This window comes from Myotis brandtii, unplaced genomic scaffold (genome assembly GCF_000412655.1).
Source record: "Myotis brandtii unplaced genomic scaffold, ASM41265v1 scaffold56, whole genome shotgun sequence".
Classification (NCBI taxonomy): domain Eukaryota; kingdom Metazoa; phylum Chordata; class Mammalia; order Chiroptera; family Vespertilionidae; genus Myotis; species Myotis brandtii.
Genome location: NW_005370080.1, coordinates 585,457 through 608,285, shown reverse-complemented (window position 1 = coordinate 608,285; position 22,829 = coordinate 585,457). Strand labels below are relative to the sequence as shown.

The 22,829-nt window shown below is 42.5% G+C and overlaps 1 pseudogene; it reads right to left on the bottom strand.

The window, feature by feature from the left end:
- Positions 1–18,166, bottom strand: part of LOC102243108 — a 108,396-nt pseudogene extending 90,230 nt beyond the window's left edge.
- Between the last annotated feature and the right edge of the window lie 4,663 nt (positions 18,167–22,829).

Below are 22,829 nucleotides of genomic sequence, written 5' to 3'. Positions count from 1 at the left end.
TTTTCCCCCACCCAATATATATATATTTTTTTTGGTTTTATTTCTCCGGTAAAATAGATATGAATTGATGAATTGACCCATGTGATAAAGGGTGAGAAGCCCCATGCTCTGCAGTTGGAAAGCTGCAGACCCAGTTTATCTGTCTGAGTCCAAAGGCAGGAGAAGACTGATGTCCCAGCTCCCAGACAGGCAGAGAGAGAATTCTCAGCCTTTTTGTTCTATTCAGGCTTTCATTGGATTGAGTGAGGCACCTGATTTGGAATGCACCTGATTTGACCCCCAAATTGTATGTATTGGCAATTTTCTTATCGTCCTTTTTTTAAGTAAAAAAATGTAAAAGTGAATATTAATTTCTCTATGAAATATTCCTGAAGACATGAAGGAGAAGATAGCTTGCCTTTCCTTCTCTGTATTTCCAGAAAAGCATAAGGGAGGGCAATCTGCTTTACTCCGTCTACTGATTTAAATGTTTATCTCATCCGGAAACCTCTTCACCTACACACCCAGAATAACATTTAACCAAATATCTGAGGACCTGTGACTAGTCAAGTTGACATAAAATTCACCATCACAGAGTATAAGATTATCTATACAGTATTTAAAGCAATACCTCTCTGCATGCCACAGAATGTGCATGGGTTTGGAGTCAGGCTGATATGCACTGAATTCTGGTTCCTTCACTTACTAGGTCTGGGTCTCTGAGAATTTACATGTTCTCTCTGAGTCTCACTTATCTTAATGACCCACCGTAGACCATAATCATTATCTGCCCAGTTCACTATGTTTATCACTTGTGTGCTTCAAGGTGCAGCCAGCATGCCCCCTTGCCCATGGAACTGCCTAATACTAGAATCACCAGTCTCTGTCCATGTGGGTCTTGGGGATTAGGGTTTGTTTTCTGTTACTGTGACTATGACGGGAGCATTGGTAGTAAAGGATTAGTGAACTGGGGAGCTGGTCCAGTTGGCTGGTTCCTTCATTCCAGACACTTCTTGTTCCCATATTCACTCACTCTTGTTCACCCTCTGGGTTGCATGCTGATCCTTGAGTACTTGGTCAGAACCTCCTCGCATGTGCTAACTCACAGACACAGGGCACCCCAAATCTCCTTTCTTCTCAGTCTCCTCCTGGGGTCTGGATGCTTCTCCTTCAGATTGGTTATGGGTTGAATTGCGTCTATCCAAAATTCAAATGTTGAAACCCTAACCCCTAGCACCTCAGAATGTCACTGTTTTGAGAAATAGGATCTTTAAAAATGATTAAGTTAAAATGAGGCCAGTAGAGTGGGTCCTAATCCAATCTGACTTGTGTCCTTATAAGAAAAGGAAATTGGAACACAGAGAGAAACTCTAGGAGGGTGCACACACAGAGAAAAACTATGTGAGGACACAGATAAGGTGCCGTCGGCAAGCCGAGGTGAGAGGCCTCAGGAGAAATCAACTCTTCCAACACCTTGACCTTGGACTTCCAGCCTCAGGAAGTGTGAGAAATAAATTTTTGTTGTTTAAGTCATCAAATTTATGGCATTTTTATGAAAGCCCTAGCAAACTGATATAGGATCCTTAAACCACAAAAGTCTGCTTACACACCCTTTCCTGGACAATAGTGGGCTCCCATCCGCAGCTCCATTCACTGCTTCGGTGAAAACTTTCCTTCTGAACAGTGATGATGGTCACTTTTGGATACCTCATTACCCTGAGCAGAGGAGGAAATGCAAGTTTAACCTCAAGAACAGCATCCTGCTACACTGCAAAACACTACCGCCCACTTGTCACAGAGCAGTCACTCGGCACACGTCCATTTTCTTCTCTGGCTCTACCCCAGTGATGGCGAACCTTTTGAGCTCGGCGTGTCAGCATTTTGAAAAACCCTAAATTAACTCTGGTGCCATGTCACATATAGAAATTTTTTGATATTTGCAACCATAGTAAAACAAAGATTTATATTTTTGATATTTATTTTATATATTTAAATGCCATTTAACAAAGAAAAATCAACCAAAAAAATGAGTTCGCGTGTCACCTCTGACAAGTGTGTCATAGGTTCGCCATCACTGCTCTACCCTATATGTTTATTTTTCCTCCTCACTGCAGCTACACAGTCTCTACCACTCTCCCCGGGTCTGATGGGAGGACCTTACTTTCTTTCTTGAATTTTCTTTTTGAGCCTCAAGTGCACAGAATTGGATTTATTATAATCCTTGGTTCTTGAGACACTCTGACCATTGGCCCATGCATGACCCTCTTTTAAAATAATTAAATAACTAATTAGAATATAGGCTCCCTGGACCCCCTCATCCAACATAAGAAACACTGACAGGAATTTACATTTATTTATGTCCTCCTCTCCCATCCTGTTCCCTGAACTTCCTCACCACAGGTAACTGCTATACTGAAGCTTGTGTTTATTATTGCTTTGCTTTTTAAAAATACAGTCTTTATCCCACTTATCTGTATTCCTAAAAGGTGTATTTAGCCCACTTTATCTACATTTTCCATTTTTTAGCATAAACTTGTTGATGATATTCTCCACTTCTCCACTTTCTGGATTCTACTTACCTGTCTGGGTGTCCCTGTTCATGCATGGATTTAATACTTGTACTTCTTGTTTTTTTTCTTGATCAGGCTCGTCAGAGATTAATCTGTTTTGCTCATCTTTCCAAAGACTCAACTTTAGGCTTTATTACTCTTTTCTATTGAATTATATATTCTACTTCCTTGCTTCCTATTCTCATTTTTGTAATTCTATTCCTTCTACTCTCTTTGGGTTTATGCTTTTGTTGTAGCTTTTTAAGCTAGACAACCTAGGGCATTTATTTTCAGCCTTTCTATTCTACTAGAAGCATTGAATGCTTTGATTTTACTGTGATTCCATGTTCATTTCATACACAAGGTTTAATATTTAGTGTTTTTATTATCATGCAGTCCTGAGTATTTTTAAATATTCCATTATGATTTCTTCTTTCACCCATGAGTTACTTGGAGCTTTTTAAGCAAAATGCTAATTTTAAAAATTTTATCTTTTCATTAATAAATTTTATTTCCTTGTTTCCCTGTCTTCCTTTCTGTTTCTCCAGTACTGATCTTGGAAAAGGAGCCTGCAGTTTTGCTAAATCACAGTTGGAGGGAACCAGAGCTCCCTCAACCTTTCTTTCTACTTTCCCATCAAAGTAAAGCCCATTTCCTGCCCACCCCTGTACCCCCGCCCAGGCCCTGCAGAGGAATCTGTAACCACATGCACTTCCTCCTCAGCTCAGTGGACATGGTGTTTTAATCTCATGCCTCTGCCTCTGCTTCAGACTTTCCTTTCTGATGATCTCTTCTCTCTTTCAGCTTCAACCTCTCCCCCTCCACAAATTCCTTTCCTCAGAACACAAAAATGTAATTCTTTTCTCAACCTTAAAAATAAACAAATAAGCAATGAGAATAAACTCTTCCTATAGTCCTGCCTCCAGTTCAAACTACCATCTTCTCTCATTCCTTGTACCATTAAGTATCTACTCACATTACCTCCTCTTTGCAACTTACTCCAGATTCCATGGCACAGAGATTGCTTGTTTAAAGGCCAGCAGCTCCCAATTCACAAATTCGACACCTTGTCTTGGTCTTCATGGCATGACCTCTCTGGGGCACAGGACCCCGTTGTCTCCTTCGTTGTCTCATCTTCTCTGCCTATTCTAGTATGTGTGTGCTACCAAGGGTTCTCATTTTGACCTTCTCCACTAGACATTCTTCATCTTGCCCTGCTGCCGTGTCTTGATGTGCTCCTGTCCATCCTAAGAAGACTCATGGCTTAGCCACCTGAGCATCCTCACCCTACCCTGCTCTCACCTGTTGCCCGGCCCTTGGGCTCAGTGAACGATACATACTGTAGCACCTTGACCGATTCCAGGTGGAGGGAGCCTCAGTTGCTCAGAGGTCATTGTGTCAGAGCAACTTCAGTTGGGCAGGAATTATGCACAAGATTCTGGTGATCAAAACCCTGCGAACAGACAAGCAGAAAGCAGTGCCTGCCCATCAACCCTCATTGGTATGCCCTGGCCAGTGTTTAATATGGTTTTAAAACAGAATTTTGTCAAACTTATTATGAACACAGACATAATTCTTATGGACAAACCTTATGGAACAGGTAAAATTTCACATGGTGCATTAGATTTCTAGGGCTACATTGAGAAAGCACCATCAATGTGGTGGCTTAAAGAACAGAAATTTATGGTCTCAGAGTTCTGGATGCAAGAAGCCTGCAATCAAGGTGTCAGCAGGAAGACTAATGGAACGTCTTACAGCATCGCCCCATTCTTGTAGAAGAAAAAAGGTTTAGTCCTTTGAGAAATTCAAACAAAAGAGCCTTGGCCTTGGGTAAAGCAGACCAAAGGAGGATAGGGTGAGATGCTGGACAGAAACAACAGAATCAGAACACTCTGAAGGCCCCCAAAGCTTTGTGAAGCAAGTTATAAAGGATCAGGATTCAAGATCCCTAGTGGACTTCTCCACCGAAATGCTGGGAGCAGGACAACGGTGCAGCAGCGCCATGGAAATTATGAGAGGAAAGGACTCCAACCAAAAATTCTATTCCAGCCAAATGATCAAACAAGTGAAAGTGTTAAAATAAAGACACTTTCAAATATGCAATGCCTGAAACTTTTCCCTCAATGCCTTGCTGAATACATTCTCCAAAAACAAGAGAATAAACTGAATAAGGAAGACATGGGGTCTGGAAACAGGGAGTCCCTGAAGGGAGAGGGGCAAATGAAAGTCTCTAGAAGGTGATAAAGACAGATACCAGCATGACAGCTGTGCATCAAGTCAGAGAGGGCAGAAAGCTCCGAGAGGAGGATATTTCCAAAAAAATCAAAGGGTCTCTTTTGTTGAGTAGTCTGAAAGTGGTATTAGTTATAGGAACATATAAAATTAAATAATAAAGAAATTAATTATTAATGCCAGGAAAAACAAATTTGTAGAAGTAAAAAAATAATCAAAATGTGTTACGATTACATATCTCCACTGTGAATAAAATTTCTAGTCATAATAATGTGAACACCTAATCTGACCATGTATTATCATATAGCTGTTTTGGGAGGATGGCAAGACAGAACAGGTAAAGGTGTATGTGACTATGGGTATCTATGAAATTTTTCCATATATGATTTCCCATATATATTTTATATAAGAAGTCAATAGATAATATCCCAGTTAGAAAAGTAAAGAAATAATAAGCATGTTAGTTAAAAAGTGGAGGAAAATACCAGAAATAACACTAAAAGAATTAAAATTGTTGACTTGGGGGTAGGAATTGAGAAGTGTGGAAGGCAAAAGAAATGAATACTTTTTAAAAATACCTTGTAGTACTCTTTGACCTTGTATATCATGCATATATATTACTTTGATGAAAATTATATATGGTCAAATCTCTTTTAGACAAATTTAGAGTATTCTCTTTTAATTTATTCTCTACCTCAGCCCTGTTAGCCTGTGGCCCAAGGTGTTCAGAACTACACAGGCACTTGGGGTTGACATTTCTTCAACCTGAGATCAGGGGTGACAAGATAACACTATTGATGGGTAAAGGATTTTAATTAAGTTTCTAAGCGAGCACCACTAAGCAGTGAACGAGAAGAGTTCACAGCTCTCTCAATGTCCTGTGTCTCACCTTCCTGATTGAATGGTAGGAAATTTATAGCTAAGGATGTCTTTGCAGACCTAAAGGTGAGAGATTTTGGGGGTTGTTTATTTCAAACTCCGTTTATAAACCCAGAAGCTTTTAAAGCAAATTCAATTACATAGCCCAGATCATCCAGATGGGTGGAAATCATCTACTTTAGAAATAAAATGTCTAGCAGGCTACAAGATGGTTCCAAGCTCCCACGACTGGGGTTTGGCAGTGTCCACCCAAGGAAGACCAAAGTCAGCATTTAGACAAGCCCCCACGCTCAAGGCCTCTGGCCCTCCAGCCTCCCTCCGAAGCTCCTGCTAAACACTTTTCATTGGTAGACATAGTGGGCAAAGGGCCGCCTGGAGAATGCTCTTTTGATGTGAAAGTGAGTTGCAGTGGGAGAACCGGGGTCTTTCCTTTTCCGTTCAAGCACCGACAGAAAGCATCATCAAAACCCTTCAAACACACACATTCCCCAACCACAGTGAGGAATCTGAGAGTGCAGTCAGAACTGGGTGCATGATTTCAGAGCCCAGTTTCCACAAGGTGATAATGCAAGGCCCCTTGTTAAAGAAATAGTGAGGATTTCAAGACAGAGACAGCAGATGAAACCACGCAGAGTCCTGTGTGACTGCACAGGGTCTCAGGCCCAGGGAGCTGGCCCGGAGTTAACACCAACTCCCAACAAAAGCAAGGCTGATGGCTGCACACTGGTGAGAATGCCGTCTGGATGGGGGTGGAGGCCCAGGCTTTTCATTTGTGCATTTGAAGTTCACATCACAGTCACATCCATAGGGACAGCAGCTCTATGTATCTAAAACCTAGACAAGCTCTCTCCTTTGACCCCACTGCCCTAGCAATGGGCTCTGACCAAGGAGGAAGTGAAATCAGAGCAGACACCAGGCTGTCTGCCCGGCAGCTGTCTGCATCCCTATTGATCTGGAGGTTTGGGCTGCTTCCTGGCCTTATTAGCTGGTGACATCAGCGCTTCCATCGTTTCCCTCTCTTGCTGCCAATGCAGAAAGTACTTACGAGGGCAACAAGCGCCGATTAGCAAAGATTTCGAACCCCCAAATAAACAGCACCTCTGCAAGGGACTAGAAGCCTTGTGCCTTTGAAGGGAGTGTCTCAATAGCTCTTCCACATAATGCAAAAGATATAAAGGGGAAAATGAAAAGCATCTATGTATACATGCTATTTTCCCTATGGAGCATGTTGGTGATATTTTGACAGCTGTGTGTTGTACTGACCCTCTCTCAGAGAGATTTCCAGCTCTAAACAACATGAAACATACACATTTGTGTGAGCACATTTTGTCTGCATTTACACCAAACCCTGAACAGTTCATATTTGAAAATAAACATGTCATTTTAAAGATTGATCAAAGGTAGTAAATAAGTATTAGACATTTGGGTCAAATTCTAATTGATTATGTGAAATTGCATCTATTTTAAGATATTGAGTAATTTTTTTCTAAGGCCAAAAAGGATCCATTTTTAGCCTTGAAAAAATGTTAGTCAATGTCTTAGGAAAAGTATCATTTACTAATTTTCCACTTCTCCAAGGTGGGTCAGCTGTAGTTTTTATGTTGCTTGTTTGTTTGTTTCAGCTCAGATTCACGAGGTTCTAGGGACCAACCATATTGAGTAAGTGAAGATGAGGCAAAAGAAATCTGATCTGAGATCCTGTTCGAATTACCTGACATTCTTCCAGGAGTTCCTGAAGTTGCTTCTATCCCTTCAAAGTCTGGCTCAAACTTAACCTGCCTTCCTACCTGGAAGCCAATTCTGAATATCTTACACCCTTGAAATGAAATCCCCACTTTTCCTACCCCTTTCTCTTACGTTTTCAGACAGGATTATATTAGTTTGCCTGTAGTCATCCTTTGGTTTATAAGAATCTTTGCATTTATCCTGTGGTTTATAAGAATCTTTGCATTTTTCTCTCAGGTGTGCACACCATTCACCCTTGCTGGAAGGCAGGCTTTGAGAAGAGCCTGGGTCTCCCCCAGAGCACCTAGGCAGGACTCTGGCCCCATTTGTCCCCAGCACTCCTACTGTCTCACTCTCTCACTCTGAATGTTTGCACTAGCCACCAAAATGAATGTATCTTTTGATCTGCTACAGAAAATCCATGATTAAAAATCATGTGAAAATTTTATGCTTGGAAAAACAAATTATGTAAGGATTTTTTTTTTTCGTAATACCTAAAATCTGATGTAAAGGGCATGCTTATTTTAAAAAATATATTAAATAAATACATTATAAGCCACAGTGGTTGTTAAATAAGCAAAATTATGATTAAGATAACAGCTGTGATAAATGGCTTAAAATAAATGGTGAAATTCTTAGAAGTTTAAAAGGAACAAGATAAATGGAAAGAGTATGAGATCAGGAATCAGAACATTGATGTTCTTGATTCAGATTGGGACTTCAGTTTCCTTGTCTTAAACGGACTGGGTATGATCTTCATGAATGCTGTAAGATTTAATATTCCTTGTTTACTTTTCTTTGTAAAAGTTGTTCCCAAGCTTACAAGGTATCATATGACTCTTATAAAAATAACCATTCTTTATTACTCCTCCCTGCCAGACCCCTATGCATTTCTATACACCACATATGTGTGCATGTGAACATGCAGGGAGTTTTTAGTAATAAATAACATCATAATATACATATTATTGTGCCATGCCATTGTGGCTCAGTGGTTGAGCATTGACCTATGAACCAGGAGGTCACAGTTTGATTCCTGGTCAGGGCACATGCCCCAATTTTGGGCTTGATCCCCTTTAGGAGGTGCAGGAGAAGGCCGGTTAATGATTCTCTCTCATCATTAATGTTTCTATCTCTCCCATCCTCTCCCTTCCTCTTTAAAATCAATAAAAATATATTTTAAAAAATAATAATATACGTATTGTTCAAAGCTTTGCTCTTTTCACTTAATAACTTACTTCTTTTCTTATTGGTATAGTCAGATCTGTTTTATTCCACTAATGGGCTACATAATCTATATATATAAAAGCCCAGTGACCATTATGGCGGAACAACCAAAATGACCTATCGACCAGTTGCTATGATGTGCACTGACCACCAGGGGGCAGACACTCAGCGCAGGAGCTGACCCCTGGTGGTCAGTGTGCTCCCACAGGGGGAGCGCAGCTCAGCCAGAAGCTGGGCTCATGGCTGGCAACCTGTGGCAGCACTACCAAGCGGCAGCAGGAGCAGTGGCAGGGATGAGTGTGAGCCTTGTTGCACCTGGCCCCGGTTCAAGCTCCTCCCTGGCCGCCTGCTGCTTGGCACACTGCTACATCCCCCGAGGGGTCCCGGATTGCGAGAGGGCACAGGCCAGGCTGATGCTCAATGCAGGAGGAGGTGGAGCGGGACACAGTGAGGCCTGGAGGTGCACGCTATGGCCCAGGGATCTCAGGAACCACAAGCCCAGAGCTTGCTTTCCAATAAAAAAAAAAAAATTGGGGAAAAAAAAAGCAGCTGGACGCCGCCACCCTGGGAAGAGTGGCTCCAGAAGGGAAAAGCATCCCCAGGACCATGCACTGACCATGGCAGCACCCCCCACCCTGCTGCCCCTTGGTCACATGGCTCACAGTGATGTGCAAAAAGCGCAGCCCCTCTGACTCCAAACGCAGCCCTGCGGGGCTGCACTGCGTCAGCTCCGGCTTCCAGCTTCCTGCCCTCCCCTTTGTATACTACATGTGCTTGGGGGCATGGCTTCGGCCTCCCTCGCCAATAGCGAGGCAGCACAGCCAAAGAGTGGCAGGACATAGCCACCATGGCTGACTGGGCATTGATTTGGCCATGTGACTGACGTCCATGTCCAGTTACACTGTTTACATTTGTAGGGAAGCAGGGCAGCCCACTCCTGCCGCCTGCCCTGCTAAGAAAGGCTCAGTGATCTCCATGTTTCTCCCCCTGTCTGGAATCAAAACCTCTTGGGGATGAATAATTGCAGTGATGGCCCCAACACACACTCAGTGTCACAGACATTCTCAGTCATTACAGCCCATTCCTCAGTCTGCAGTGCCCTGCTTCACCTACTGCCACTCCTCACCTGTCACGCAATAATGACCACCTTATGTTATCCTATTTGAAATGTGAGCAAGACCTCAAATGCCTCCCCCATCCTTTTTTCTTTTCAATAGCTCCCTTACTCTACCTTTCTTCCTCTAAAAACCTTGCATTTTAAAAATATATATTTGATTGATTTTGGAGAGGGAAATAGACTTAGAAACATCAATGATGATAGAAAATCATTGATCAGCTGCCTCCTGCATGTTCCAAACTGGGGATCGAAACCTTCTGTGGCCCTTCCCCCTGGCCAGCAGGCCCTGAATGGAGGCAAGGGAAGGAGAGGGGGGGAGGCAGGGAGACGGGGAACCTGATAGGCCCTGATTGCCAGCCAGGCCTAGGGACCTTATCTGTACACGAATTTTATGCACCGGGCCTCTAGTATTCTATATAAACATTATATCATTGTTATTCCTCTGGTGAAAGCCACTTGAGTGGTGCCTTATTTTTTTAAAATATATTTTTATTGATTTCTCAGAAGGAGAGGGATAGAGAGAGAGAGAAACATCAATGATAAGAGAGAATCATTGATCAGCTGTGTCCTGCATGCCCCACCCTGGGGAATGAGCCTGCAACCTGGCATGTGCCCTGACCAGGAATCAAAAGGTGACCTCCTGGTTCATAGGTTGATGCTCAACCACTGAGTCACACCAGCTGGGCTATTTTTTTATATTACATGTAGTGCTTCAGTGAACATTCTTGCACATATATCTTTGAGTGTGCATATGAATATTTCTGTAGGAAAGTTTTTAGAAGAACTTCTGAGTCCAAAATTTTGTATACTTTTATTTTTGATGGGTATTTTCAAATTAACTTCCTATCACTGACAGTATATGTGTGTCCATTTCCTCACAGCTTTACCAACACTGAATGTTATTATCCTTTTTATTTTTTGCCTCTCTAATAGGTAAAAATGAGATATTTTAACTTGCATTTACCTGATATTACTAGTTGAAAGTATTTTTATTAGTATTGAATTTTGTCTTCTCTTTTATACCTGTTGGTTTTATCCAAATACCTGATAGCCTTTGTTGATCAGTCCTCTTTATGAATGAATTAATATGTACAGCAGTGTCAGCAGCTGGGTTGCATCTCTTCTGCAGCCATAAGCTTCCTTTTCTCAATAAGCCTTTCCCCTGTGGAAGGCTCTGGTGGGGGTGGGCAGACCATAGTGGGAAGCTGGCCCAAAGGCTACAGGCTGCACCTTTTCCAAGGAAAGATGGCTTTGTGCTGGGGTCTTCAAGATCCTTTTAGAGAGAGCTATCTTTCTGGCTTTTTTCCTCCCATGCTGTTAATAACATTTCAGTCTCTGCTTCTCTCTCCATTCTCAGTATCTAAACTAGAAGCTCTTCCTCCAAAATCCTCTGTTTATTTCAAAGGTCGCTCTATGAGCCTTGGTTTGGAAGCAAATCTCTTGCAGCTAGTCAGTCTCTGTGGGCCAGGAGGGAGAAGGCTGTGACTGTCCCAGCTGTTCTGTAGACAGGTCTTCTTCCATTACTAACTTTGCATGTCACCTCCACAGCCCACTCCTGCTCCATCTGTACCTGACTCTGAGATTTCTCTTACTCCCAATTCCCCCAATCCACCAAAGCAAGTGGTTCTCCACTGGGGACCATTTGCTCCAAATGGGGCATTTGGAAATTTTTGGAAATATTTAGTTGTCATGACTAGGGGGCTTTCACTGGTACCTAGTAAGTAAAGCTCATGCTAATAAACATCCTACAATGTACAGGACAGTCCCCACAACAAAGAAAAATCTAATCCAAATTGTCAGTAGTGCTGAGTTGAAGAAACTCAGATCTAATCCTACCTACTTTCTATTTGAGTGTTCCCTTTTCTGTTTCCCAATGCTTGTTCTTTTAAAACTTCTTTTTTTTGTAATTTTAATGAGGGAAGACAAGTATATGCATGAGTTTAATCTGCTATCATAACAAAAAATATGTTCTATGATTTTGTTACTACACTTAGGTGCTGGGTGATGTGCAAGCATTTCCTAAACACAGAGGTTCAACTTTCATTCTTTAACTCTTGTCTTGCTGATGGTTTTACACTAGTGTCATCTAACTAAAATGAATGCATTGTGTAATAAAAAATGATAATATGTATGAAAAGCTGAGTGTCACAGGGGGAAAAATCATGCCTATATTTTAATCCTGGTGATAGAAGTGAATTTGTAGGTTGCTTGTGCTATAGGAGTGTGTTCCATTCCTGTGAATTAATCCTAATGAAAATTTCAAACTAGTGTTTGAGATAGATACAAAGAGAGAGTCAGAGACAGAGAGGTCATAAAAACATTTTTATAATAGCAAAAAATGATGAATATGCTATATATCTACTGAAAAGACACTGGTTAAATAAATAAGAATAGGATACCTTTATATTATACAATTATTTAAAATGATGTTACATGTTTTCACTGCTGAGATGAAAAGGTATCCTATGGGGGTATGATCATAAACAATCTATATTACTCTCTTGTACTTTTTCTAAAGCTTAGATTTTTTTTTACTATCATCACATATTATGTTTACAAGTATATAAAACAATGAACCTACACAAATTGTACTACAAAATAAAAATTCAACTCATGGTTTCAGTGCAATACTTCTTCAGTGCTCACAGTTCACTGACCTGCCTTCCCAGGAGACCTAGTGACAGGAAAATACAGTGAGGGTGATGTCAGGTGTGACAAGTTCACAGAAGTAAGGCAGAGGGCAGATTAGACAGGGGAAGGTAGAACGTGGGTTATTTGGAGCTAACTACCCACCCAGACCACATACTTCTCATCTCTGCAGCCAAGTGCTGGGCTCCATTCTGCTCTAGAAGGAAGAACACCCACACCTGTGCTGAGACTTCAACTCAAAGTGAATGTTCTGAGTCCATGAGCCATCCTCTCTGGCCAACTGTTAAAACAGAGTTAGGATCTAACTAGAACAGAACATGCCACACACACGGTTTTGGCTTATAGCTTTCAGGAGCTGCAAGGCATCTAAGATTTAACTCTCCCTGCAAGCTAGCCAGGTAGTCTGCACCTGCTCCCTGGATGCTGGGAGAAGACATCAGACCCTCAAGTCAGATAAAGAACAGGTTTTTTTCTCCTAGCACTACCAGTACTCAGAGGATCATCATTATTGTGCTCTGGTTTCCTGAGCCCCAATTCCCACAGGATAGTGTGCAAAAGGCCAGGGGATGCCTGCACACACAGTGGTTGTACTAAGAGGAACTTCAACCTAGGAAATCTGAATCTTTCATAATAGGCTGCCAACATCCTGCCCTCTGCCCTGGAAAAAGACATTGTCTTTATTATACTGGACAGCTCTGCCCTTTGCTTTGGAATAAGACACCATCTCTCTATCTTCTAAGGCCGTCTGCGACGCACATATCTTTGAAATGACGAGAGGACCATGGAGAATTGGCTCCCAGTAGCAGTCTGTTAACTTTTCACCTTTTTCACATAGAGAGAGGCGTGGGCTCAGAGGCCAGCATTCAGCAGTGACCAAATGTGTTTATTTGACTCTTTAAGAAAGAGTCCAGCTGAGGGATTATTGCTGAATAAACCCAGGAAGAGGAAAGTGGTGTCCTTCTAAGTTCCTAATAGGTCAATATTATGAGTTGCCTTCCTAAGAGGAAAGGTCTAGCAACACTTGGTGAAACTCTCATTCAGAATGTCTAACTATGATCAAACAAACAAAAACACACTGCCTTAGGGCCACATTAAGTGTCCAGGATATTTCTTGATTAATATATAAAGGCACTTTAGAAATCTTAAAAATAAACATGGGGTGGGTGTTGATTGAGAAGGGGCACACAAAAATTTCTGGGGTGACAGAAGTGTTCTATAGCTTGACAGGGGTGTGGATTACACGGGTGTGTCATTTGTCAGAGCTCACATCATTCTACCCTTAAGATCTGTATATTTCACTATATGTAAATTATGCATCAATTAAAAGAAAAAACACAGTCAACTTTCACTCTCACTTACTCAGAGGCCCATGAACTTATCACAGGTAATCCAGGTTGTTGTTTTGGTTTTTTTTTTACATGACTATTTTTTCTCTACATTTTATAAACTAATACCTAGCTCTCTGTCATGTTGCACACATTAATGCCTCTGCTGCAGAGAATGTGATGAAGCAAATGATGGAAAAACTCAGCTTAGTTAAATAAATTGCTTGTTAAAAAACCCAGCTTATTATAGTTCCTAGCATCCAGCAGGTGCTCACTGTGTGTTTCCTGAAATGAATGACTTAAAAGTTAAGAGTAGAATTGGTGTGGATGGAGGCTGAATACAAGATTACAAAACCATAGGTCAAGCACGTTTTGGATATATTAGTATATTTTTATTACCTACAGCATTTTAAAGCCGTTTTGTAGGTAACTCAAAATGCTGGAAGTAAATGAATAGGAGCTCTGTGTCTCGTTTTGATAAAAAGGTAAAAAGCTGGTCCAAAATGGTGGTGAGAGTCCCTCCTCTTTACCTTTGATATGTCCTTTTTTCTAATTATGGGGCGGGGGGGGGGAGGGAGATTAGAAAGAACAGAACAATGGACGCTGAAGGTCAGGGTCACAGAGACACAGATGATGAAGCACTTGTGAATCTCATTCTTGGGGTAATGAACTAAGCAGCTAGCACACCCTTCCTCTTTTCTTCTTATTTGAGATTCAGTCATAGCAGGCACTCTATCCTGGATATATTTCTAATGTGGGTTTGGAGGGAGAAGATTATGCCATCAGAAATACATGTAGCCCTAACTGGTTTTGCTCAGTGGATAGAGCGTCGGCCTGCGGACTGAAGGGTCCCGGGTTCGATTCCGGCCAGGGGCATGTACCTTGGTTGCGGGCACATCCCCAGTGGGAGGTGTGCAGGAGGCAGCTGATCGATGCTTCTCTCTCATCAATGTTTCTAACTCTCTATCCCTCTCCCTTCCTCTCTGTGAAAAATCAATAATTTTATTTATATTTAAAAAAGAAAGAAAGAAAGAAATACATGTAATTCAAGTATCTTTAGGATTCCATAGCATCTAAGTTCAAATATGTCATGTTAAGTTTTGCTAACCAAAATCTCCAACCTCCTTAGTCAGGAATGCCAGACCTGCAGGGTTTTATCCACAATTCCTTCTTGCTCTCCATATATCACTAGGAGCCCCTTACAAACCTGCCTGTCTGCTCTGCTCACTTCCTAGGCTCTCCACAACTGTGCCTCACAAAGTGTCCTGAGGGATAGTCCCTACCCTCACTACACTGTGGCCATCATCAGATGATCACTGTTCTTGTCGAGGCTTCAGTCTCCTCACATTCTCTTAGCTGGTCATTTTTGAGCAGCCATTGCAATAGGTGGTCTATGCAAAAGCATTGAGAATGGTTTCCTTCCCAACTGCTGGCTGTTTCTCGGCCCAAAGTATAAAGTCTTGCATGAAAACAGTTCCTTCAGCTTCTATCCCCTCTCCTGATCACATCCCCCAATCAGTCAATACACTGTAGTAAGGGACAGATGCCATGCTTCTCTTCAGTGGTCCTGTCTACAAATCACACAGCCACACAACTCTTCCTTCCCCCTTCCATCCCTCCCACTCCCACCAAATGCCACTGGGTAGATCAGTAATGCAAACTAATCCCCAGAGGATTCCTGACTGACCCATTCAGCAAATAACCCAACTCAGTCTCAGGGGAGTGCAGCTATGCCCCTCAGTACCTGGGCTCCCAGTGTGTTCTGAATACAGAGTTGGTCTAATATCATGGGAGAAAAGGGATGCCTAATTTGCTTTTATTGAAGGCAAATAAATAGAACATGACATTAGAGAACTTTGAATGCTGCTCTTTTTCTGGCATTATCCCCAAACATTCCAATTATGATTTGTTTTAAAGTCCTTGAGATCCAGGAGTTCCTGATGCTATTTTACCTTTAACAGCAATAAGAACACATAGAATACATGCTTGATTTCAGGCCCTAGTCAAGGTCCTTACACAGAGTTGACTCTCATTATCTAGGGAATGAGTAAGGTCATATAATAAAAAAGTGCAGAATCAGGTGAACCTACCCAGTATGAAAGAGAGCCTAAGTATTTAGCCATTCTGCTGCCCTGACTCACAGGAAGAGCCATGCTCCAGGGAGCCTGGGGCCCAGGATGTGGAAAGAGGAGAGTGAGCAAGATGCTGAAGCTCATGGTCATCAGAGGCCTGTCAGCATAAGCTTCTCACCCAAAACAGAGTAGGTTGCATGTGAAAAGTATGGGCCAGGCATTCCCTGGGACACCAGGCCACTGACAATCTCAGAAGAATGAAAGGGTTTAAATCTGTCTGATCCAACATCTAATTGAAAGTATAGCAGACAACTAGACAAGTGTGCTAGATTGGATTTAAGGCTTGTGTGGTTTTGGCTCTTAAAAGAAATTGGGAGCCGAAGAGTTTTACTCAGACTCCCAAGAGGAGCTATGCCCGGGGGACATTGCCTAAGAACACACACAACACTATACATGTACTATAGCATGGTAATGAATCTTTATGTCTTTCCACTCACCAAGTGAGTCATTTGTTACTAGGAGCAGGGAAGAGGGAATAGAGACAGGGGAAGAAACCTGCGTTTGCAGCACCCAATGACTTGTGTACCAGCACCATTTCTCCCAGTAGGGAAGTCAAAGAATGTTTTTAAAACTACTTGGTTCTCTCTTTTCCTTCCATGATGCTCTGCAGTTTAAGGCACAGGACATTTCAACAAGAGGTAACAATCTGTGCAGAGAAATGTCAAAGGAGACCACATTTGAAGAGTGATGGCAGTCTGGCGAGGTTGGTGGGGCTGAGGGACATGAAAAGGGAGGTGAGGCCGCTGGCTTGATTTGTACAAATTGTGGGATGCATTAACCATCCCAAGGTAAAAAAAATAGATTTTCCATAACCAATGGATACAAGACACTGGGGGGATGGGGTGAGGGCATGTGCTGGGGGGTAGGGGAATTTGGGGGAAGGTCAATGGGGAAAAAAAGGAGACATATGTATACTATCTGTAATACTTTAAACAATAAAATAAAATTTAAAAAAATAGATTTTCCAGACCCCATCTTAATCAAATTAATGATGTTTGTGTAATAGAATCTCTCCAACCCAATATTATATACAGTTATAGGTTCTCAAACTCCAGACTTTAAAATATATAAAATATATAAAGTATATTTTATATTGAATAAAGTAGGAATACACTAGTACCACCTATTGAAGGCCTTTCTTGAGAAGGTTTTGGTCCTTTGTATAGTTGATATCTCCTCAAAGTGCTATAAGTCCTGATGTGAAACAAATAAACTGGCCAATAACAAGTCCACTTTTAGGCAGAACTACCAACTACCAAGGCATACTGTTATGGGCTGAATTGTGCTCCACCCCACCCTACCCCCCAGTTCTTATTTTGGAAACCTAATTCCTAGTATATCAGAATGTGACCAGATTTAGAGATAGGGTGTTTGGAAACAATTAATCCACTCATTTGCTGATGGGCACTTAGGCTGTTTCCAAATCCTAGCTATTGTAAATTGCTCTTCTAACATGCATATAAGCATAATCAATGGACACAGACAGTAGAGAGGCGAGGGCATGTACTGGGGGGTGGCAGTGGCCAGGGAGAGATCAGTGGGGGAAAAGGAGACATATTTAATATTTTCAACAATAAATAATTTAAATAAAAATTAATTAATTAAAATAAATAAATTAAAAAAACATAATTAAGTAAAATCAAATCAGTAGGATGGGCCCTAATCTCATATGAGTGGTATTCTTATATGAGGATCAGATTGGGACATATATACACTCAGAAGAAAGGCCATGTGAAAACATAGGGAGAAGACAGCTGTCTACAAGCCAAGATAGAGGCCTTGGAAGAAATCAACCCACCAGCACCTTGATCTCATACTTCCAGCCTGAAGAACTGTGAGAAAGCACCTTGCTGTTGTTTAAGCCCCCAGTCTATGGCAGCCCTCAGACTAGATGCCATTTCTCAGCCACATATTAGGATTCCAAGCACGCAGCCTCATCCAGAGTCTGCATCAATATCAAAATGATGCTACTTCCTCTCACTTGAGTTGATACAGAAAGGCAGTGAGTTGTCCTCTTCCCTCTTCCCTATATTCTCTAATCAAAAATAATCACAAGGTTGCAGAAAGAAGTTGGACAGAAATCTGAGAAGACCATGGGATAAACAAGGAGTCCTTTTAGGGGACAATAGGACACTATTGAATGCAGGACTGAGTGGCATCTGTGGGGTCTGTGCTCAGTCTTGCCCCACAGACACTGTCAGGAGTATTTTGAAGGGAATGTGGGGTGAAGAAAGAGGCAGTAGTCCCTGGAAGGACCATCCTTCATGTTCAGATGGCCCCAGAGAATCCTGGCAGAGCAACTCAGCCAGAGGATGGTGGGCTTCTCACCTTCCCCTTGGCCACCAAGCCCATGGTCCCAGCAGCCAGCAGTGTGGCCCACTCCCAGTTTCTGAAAGAAATACTAACGCAAGGAGGTAGCCCCATGTGTGAGAAGCCTCATTGTGGAGGTCACTCCATTTAACCCATCTCTTTTGCCTTTCTCTTTGCTTCTAGGCCAGAAAGGTTGCCTGGTCATTATTTTTATTTTTTAAAATCACATCCTGCCTTTTGGTTTGGAGGAGCCTGCAGAACTCACGCCTAGCAGCAGGGTGGCCTTAAGCGAGCTGATGCAATGGGATTAATTGGGCCAGAGCCTTGCAATCCCTAATCTCTGTGGGCTTTTTTTGTGGGTTTTCTTGCTCTCTCCCAGCAAGGCCAGTGTCTGTGGGATGTACCAAGTCTTTACCGAGCATGCATCTGAAAGGAGCGGATGAAAGCTGCTTCTCTGAGCCCGCCTAATTGGGGAGAATTGCGGTTATGAGGTAAGGGCTGGGCCTAATAAGCGAGAGGGGGAGCAGTACAGGCAGGAGGGGGGTAGACTAGTAGGACAGGGGATCTTTTTGATAAAAACATGGGCCTCCCCACAGTCATTCCTCTTCAGCTGCTGCCTCGCAGATGGACCCTTTAATTGAATTTTCCTACAGGCCTGGGGGAGGGAGCCATTTCAGGCCAGGAGAGCAATTGAAGTGAATCCGATGGCTTTGGTTTCTTTTCATTGGGAGCTGAAGGAGCAGGTGGGGTGGTTGTCAGTATTGGTGTTTTCATCCGATGCCGGCCATCCTCTTCTACTTTTCAATTCACCTGCATTTTTTTACCTTTTAAAAAATCCCCACTCAGGACTATTTGCTACACTCTGGCCTTAGTCATCAGGCTAAGCTCAAAGGAAGATGGGTTAGAAAGATAGGGGTTTGTTTAACTCCACTGGATTAAAAAACACTTGATGGACACCTGCTGTTTGCCTGGGCCTGTGTTCTACTCTAAAGAAGACAGACCGTCCAGTGAATACCTCCTGAAAATGTATCCTCAATCAGGAGAATGCTCTTAAAAAGAAAAGCAAAAAATAAAATGAAACAGAAAACAAATAAACAAAACCAGTTGAGGAATAATTGAAGTCAGCATGCAGCTCTCAACTGAATAGGTGAGGGGTTGAAATGCGTGGGCAAGGTAACTGTAACGAGTCCTTGGAGTTGGAGGCATTGTGGGACATTTCATTAAGATGACAGCCAGTAGATTGGCTAGGGAAGAAAAATACATCTATTTAAGGCAGAATACCTGTCTGCCTAGGGAATACTCAGGAGAACAGAAGAAAAATAAGGCCCAGTGCCCTACCCCCTGTGAAAATAGTGAGGTGTGCCTGTGATCAGCATGCTGTTGAGTGGACTATAGGTGCCAGAGGTTCCCAGAAATGCCATGAGGAAGCCTAAATGTCCTCCTGTCCACATCTCCTGTCATCTTCATAAAATTTACAAGTCGGAGAATTTCATGGAGGAGAGGGGAGGAAAGTTTATCACAAAAACTACACATTGGCTACATGTTTATCCATGCTTGCTGTTTGCCTGCTCTATTTCTGACACTTTGTCAAAGTCTGGAGATTCAAAGCCCAATATCACATGGCCCTTGAGGCTTAGAGGAGGGAAGAGCTATGTAGGCACACTTCATTCTGTTAAATAAATAGTACATTTGACTCCTGAACAACACAGGGTTAGAGGCCTGCAAAGTTTGAAAATCTATGTATCACTTTAAACTCCCCCAAAACATAGCTGCCCTCAGTATCCACTGGGTATTAGTTCCAGGGCACTACTTGGAAACAAAACCTGCAGATGCTCAAGTTCCCCATATAAAATGGCATGGATCAATGCATACATTCATCATCTACATCCACACCGCAGACTTGCAACCACTGTTGAAAACAGTACAGGTACTTAGTGAGAAACATTCATAAATAAGTGAACCTGCATAGTTCAAACCTATGTTGTTCAAGTGTCAATGTATTTTATAGCAAGAAAACTTATGTGCTGAAATTTGGGCAAGGAATACTTAAAGGATATAGTAGGTGAACTGTCTTTGCTTAATAGTTATCCCTAGATAAAAACATTCTAAACTAAACAGGAAGCCCTTAAATTCTACATCTTGGCCCTTCATGGCAGCCACACAGGCATATTGGTTCTACTTGGCAAAGAGGTCATTCTGTGGTCCTCAGGCGAACCTGATGGAGGCTGTTAGGGAAGATGGAATGACCAGGAAAGATGAGACCAGAGCTGTCATTCAAGAGAGAGAGAGAATTTGGATGGAAAGAGAAAGAAGTCTACTCACTCTGAGTATCCCACTACTGGCAAAGGTGTAGAGGTGGCAATGAGAATGGATGTAGAAAGAGAAAGGGAGGTGGCTAGCCTATTTGGGCAGAAGGATCATGACTATGAGTAAGGGGGGGCGGGGAGTATATTTAGTCAGGTTAAGTACAACCAGATCCTCAGTTGCATAAAGAACTTATTTGTTCCTTAAAGAAAAGTAAAACAAAAATATTAACTTTTATCAAGTTTCCACTATAGCCAGTTACATTCATATTAATTATGTATCATCATCATCATCATCATCATCACCATCTACTGGTAACAGAAATAGCATGAAGTTATATGATCCATTTTAGAGGGAAGGAAATTGAAGTTCAAACCATATAACAGACTCACCCAGGGACATGCAGCTGGTGTGTAGGTGGAACTGAGAGTCACACACCATCTTCTGCACCATAGCTGCCTCCCTGGCCAGGTGGCAGGAGAATTGGGTCATGGTCAGCGTTCTCCCATATGCTCCCTCAGGCCCTCGAGGTGTTTTAACAATCCTCAAGACGTGCTTCAGCAAGGGCTGGCTAAAGTCTACTGCTGAGAACTCTCAGGCAGCCCTGGAGTGGCCATCTCAACTCATGGCACCAGTCAAACTGCTTAGGCATGTGCCTGGATGTGCGGGGACCAGCGGAAAGGGGGGTGAAGCTCTCCAATCAGCATTCTGCTCACTATTATAACAAATAGGCCACACTTCAGACAATCCTCCAAGGCTAGCCCGTCCTAATCTTGTCCTAAGCATAGAACCATTTAAGTGTCTATTATGCCACCTGCTGTGTTAGGCACTTTACATTTATTATTTCAATTAATTCTCACACCAACCCTTGAATGTAAGAATTAGTACTCTAATTTTAGTGCTCTAGTTTTACACTTTAGGAAATGGTAACTCTGAGGAGGGGTTGAACCGTGATTCAAAAACCAGTTCTGACCCCCACAATTGTGCTCTTTCCCCTTGGCAATACAGCCGTTAGCGCCTCTGACCCCTATGCCCACCCAAGTCTTGGAGTTCAGACTCAATTCATGTCACCCACTGCTAGTCACATCCCTTGTCTCCTCTAAAAAGCAAGAACAAAACCTCATCAAGGAATGTATCAATTTATAAGGAGTTACACAGGCTAATGAGAGAACTAGTGCTAGAGTTGCAGCTGGGTGGCCAGATTCCAGTGTGTGCTGGCTCTAGTGACTTATGCAGTTACTGAGAGGGGACAGCAACCAGTTCTTCCTCGCTCACCCCTGAGAGGGCCCCGGGGGTTGTCTATTAAGGATCACCGACATGGTGATGCTGATGATAAATAAGCTAACATTTGTTGTTGGCTGTGTGCCAGCCACTGTGCTAAGAACTTCACATCCATGGCAGGATATGATTTCAAAGCAGAATTCCCCTAACTCTGCTGACATTTTGTTCCAGATCTTCCTTTCTGTGGGGCTGTTTGGCGCATTCTATGATGCTCAGCAGCATGCCTGGGTCCTACCCACTAGGTGCCAGCGGCGTACCCACTCCCAGTTATGATAGCCAAAAATCTTTCCAGATGTCCAGACTGCCAAGTGTCTCCTGGGTGACAAAACTGCCCCAGGTGAGAACCACTGTTTTAAAGTATAAACCGATGTGTCTCTAAATTGATGCAATGGTACTACTTGCCTATAGTTCCAGCTAAGCACACGGTCTGAAGGCAACTCTGTCAGTGTCTACTCAGGTTCCCTGAGGCCATCTGCACATCTGCCTGGTGTTCTGGGTAACAGAATCGTGCCTGCAGGTTGTCTCTCCATGGAGTCAGTACATAACAACATGAGCCCGCTAATGAAGGACCCAAGACAGAATGGATTGCCCCAAATACCTGGGCCTTGGGTTTCCAGAGTTGCTGTGCTTAGGAATAGCTGCTAGTGGAATAAAACCTTTGGAGAACTCTTTCAAATTCTTTCTGGCCACTAATTAGTTGTACAGTCTTGCAAAGTGACTTTCACTCTCTTCTCTGTAGAATCCGATGACAGTAACCACTCTTTCATCACATGGACTTTGGGGAGGATTAAACAGGATGTTAAATTGAATGCTCCTGCTCCTATGAGGGCACACAGTAGGTTTAATAAAGCTAAATTGTCTTTGCCCTCACCCTTATCTCACTGAGACAAAGAGGATTTGATTTGGAACAAAACCAGTGAAGGGTGTACAACAAATTCCAACGATCAAAGCCTGTGCTATGAATGGGCTACTGTGTTTCCTTCCAAGCATGACGTTCAGGCTTGGCATAAGCCAACTCCTTTGTGCATCTCCAGGTAATCTCCCTTTGACCGTGCGCACAGACCTGTTGGATCAAGACTGCCAGTGAGGCCTTCATGAAAAAGGTGTGGGCCCTCTGCAG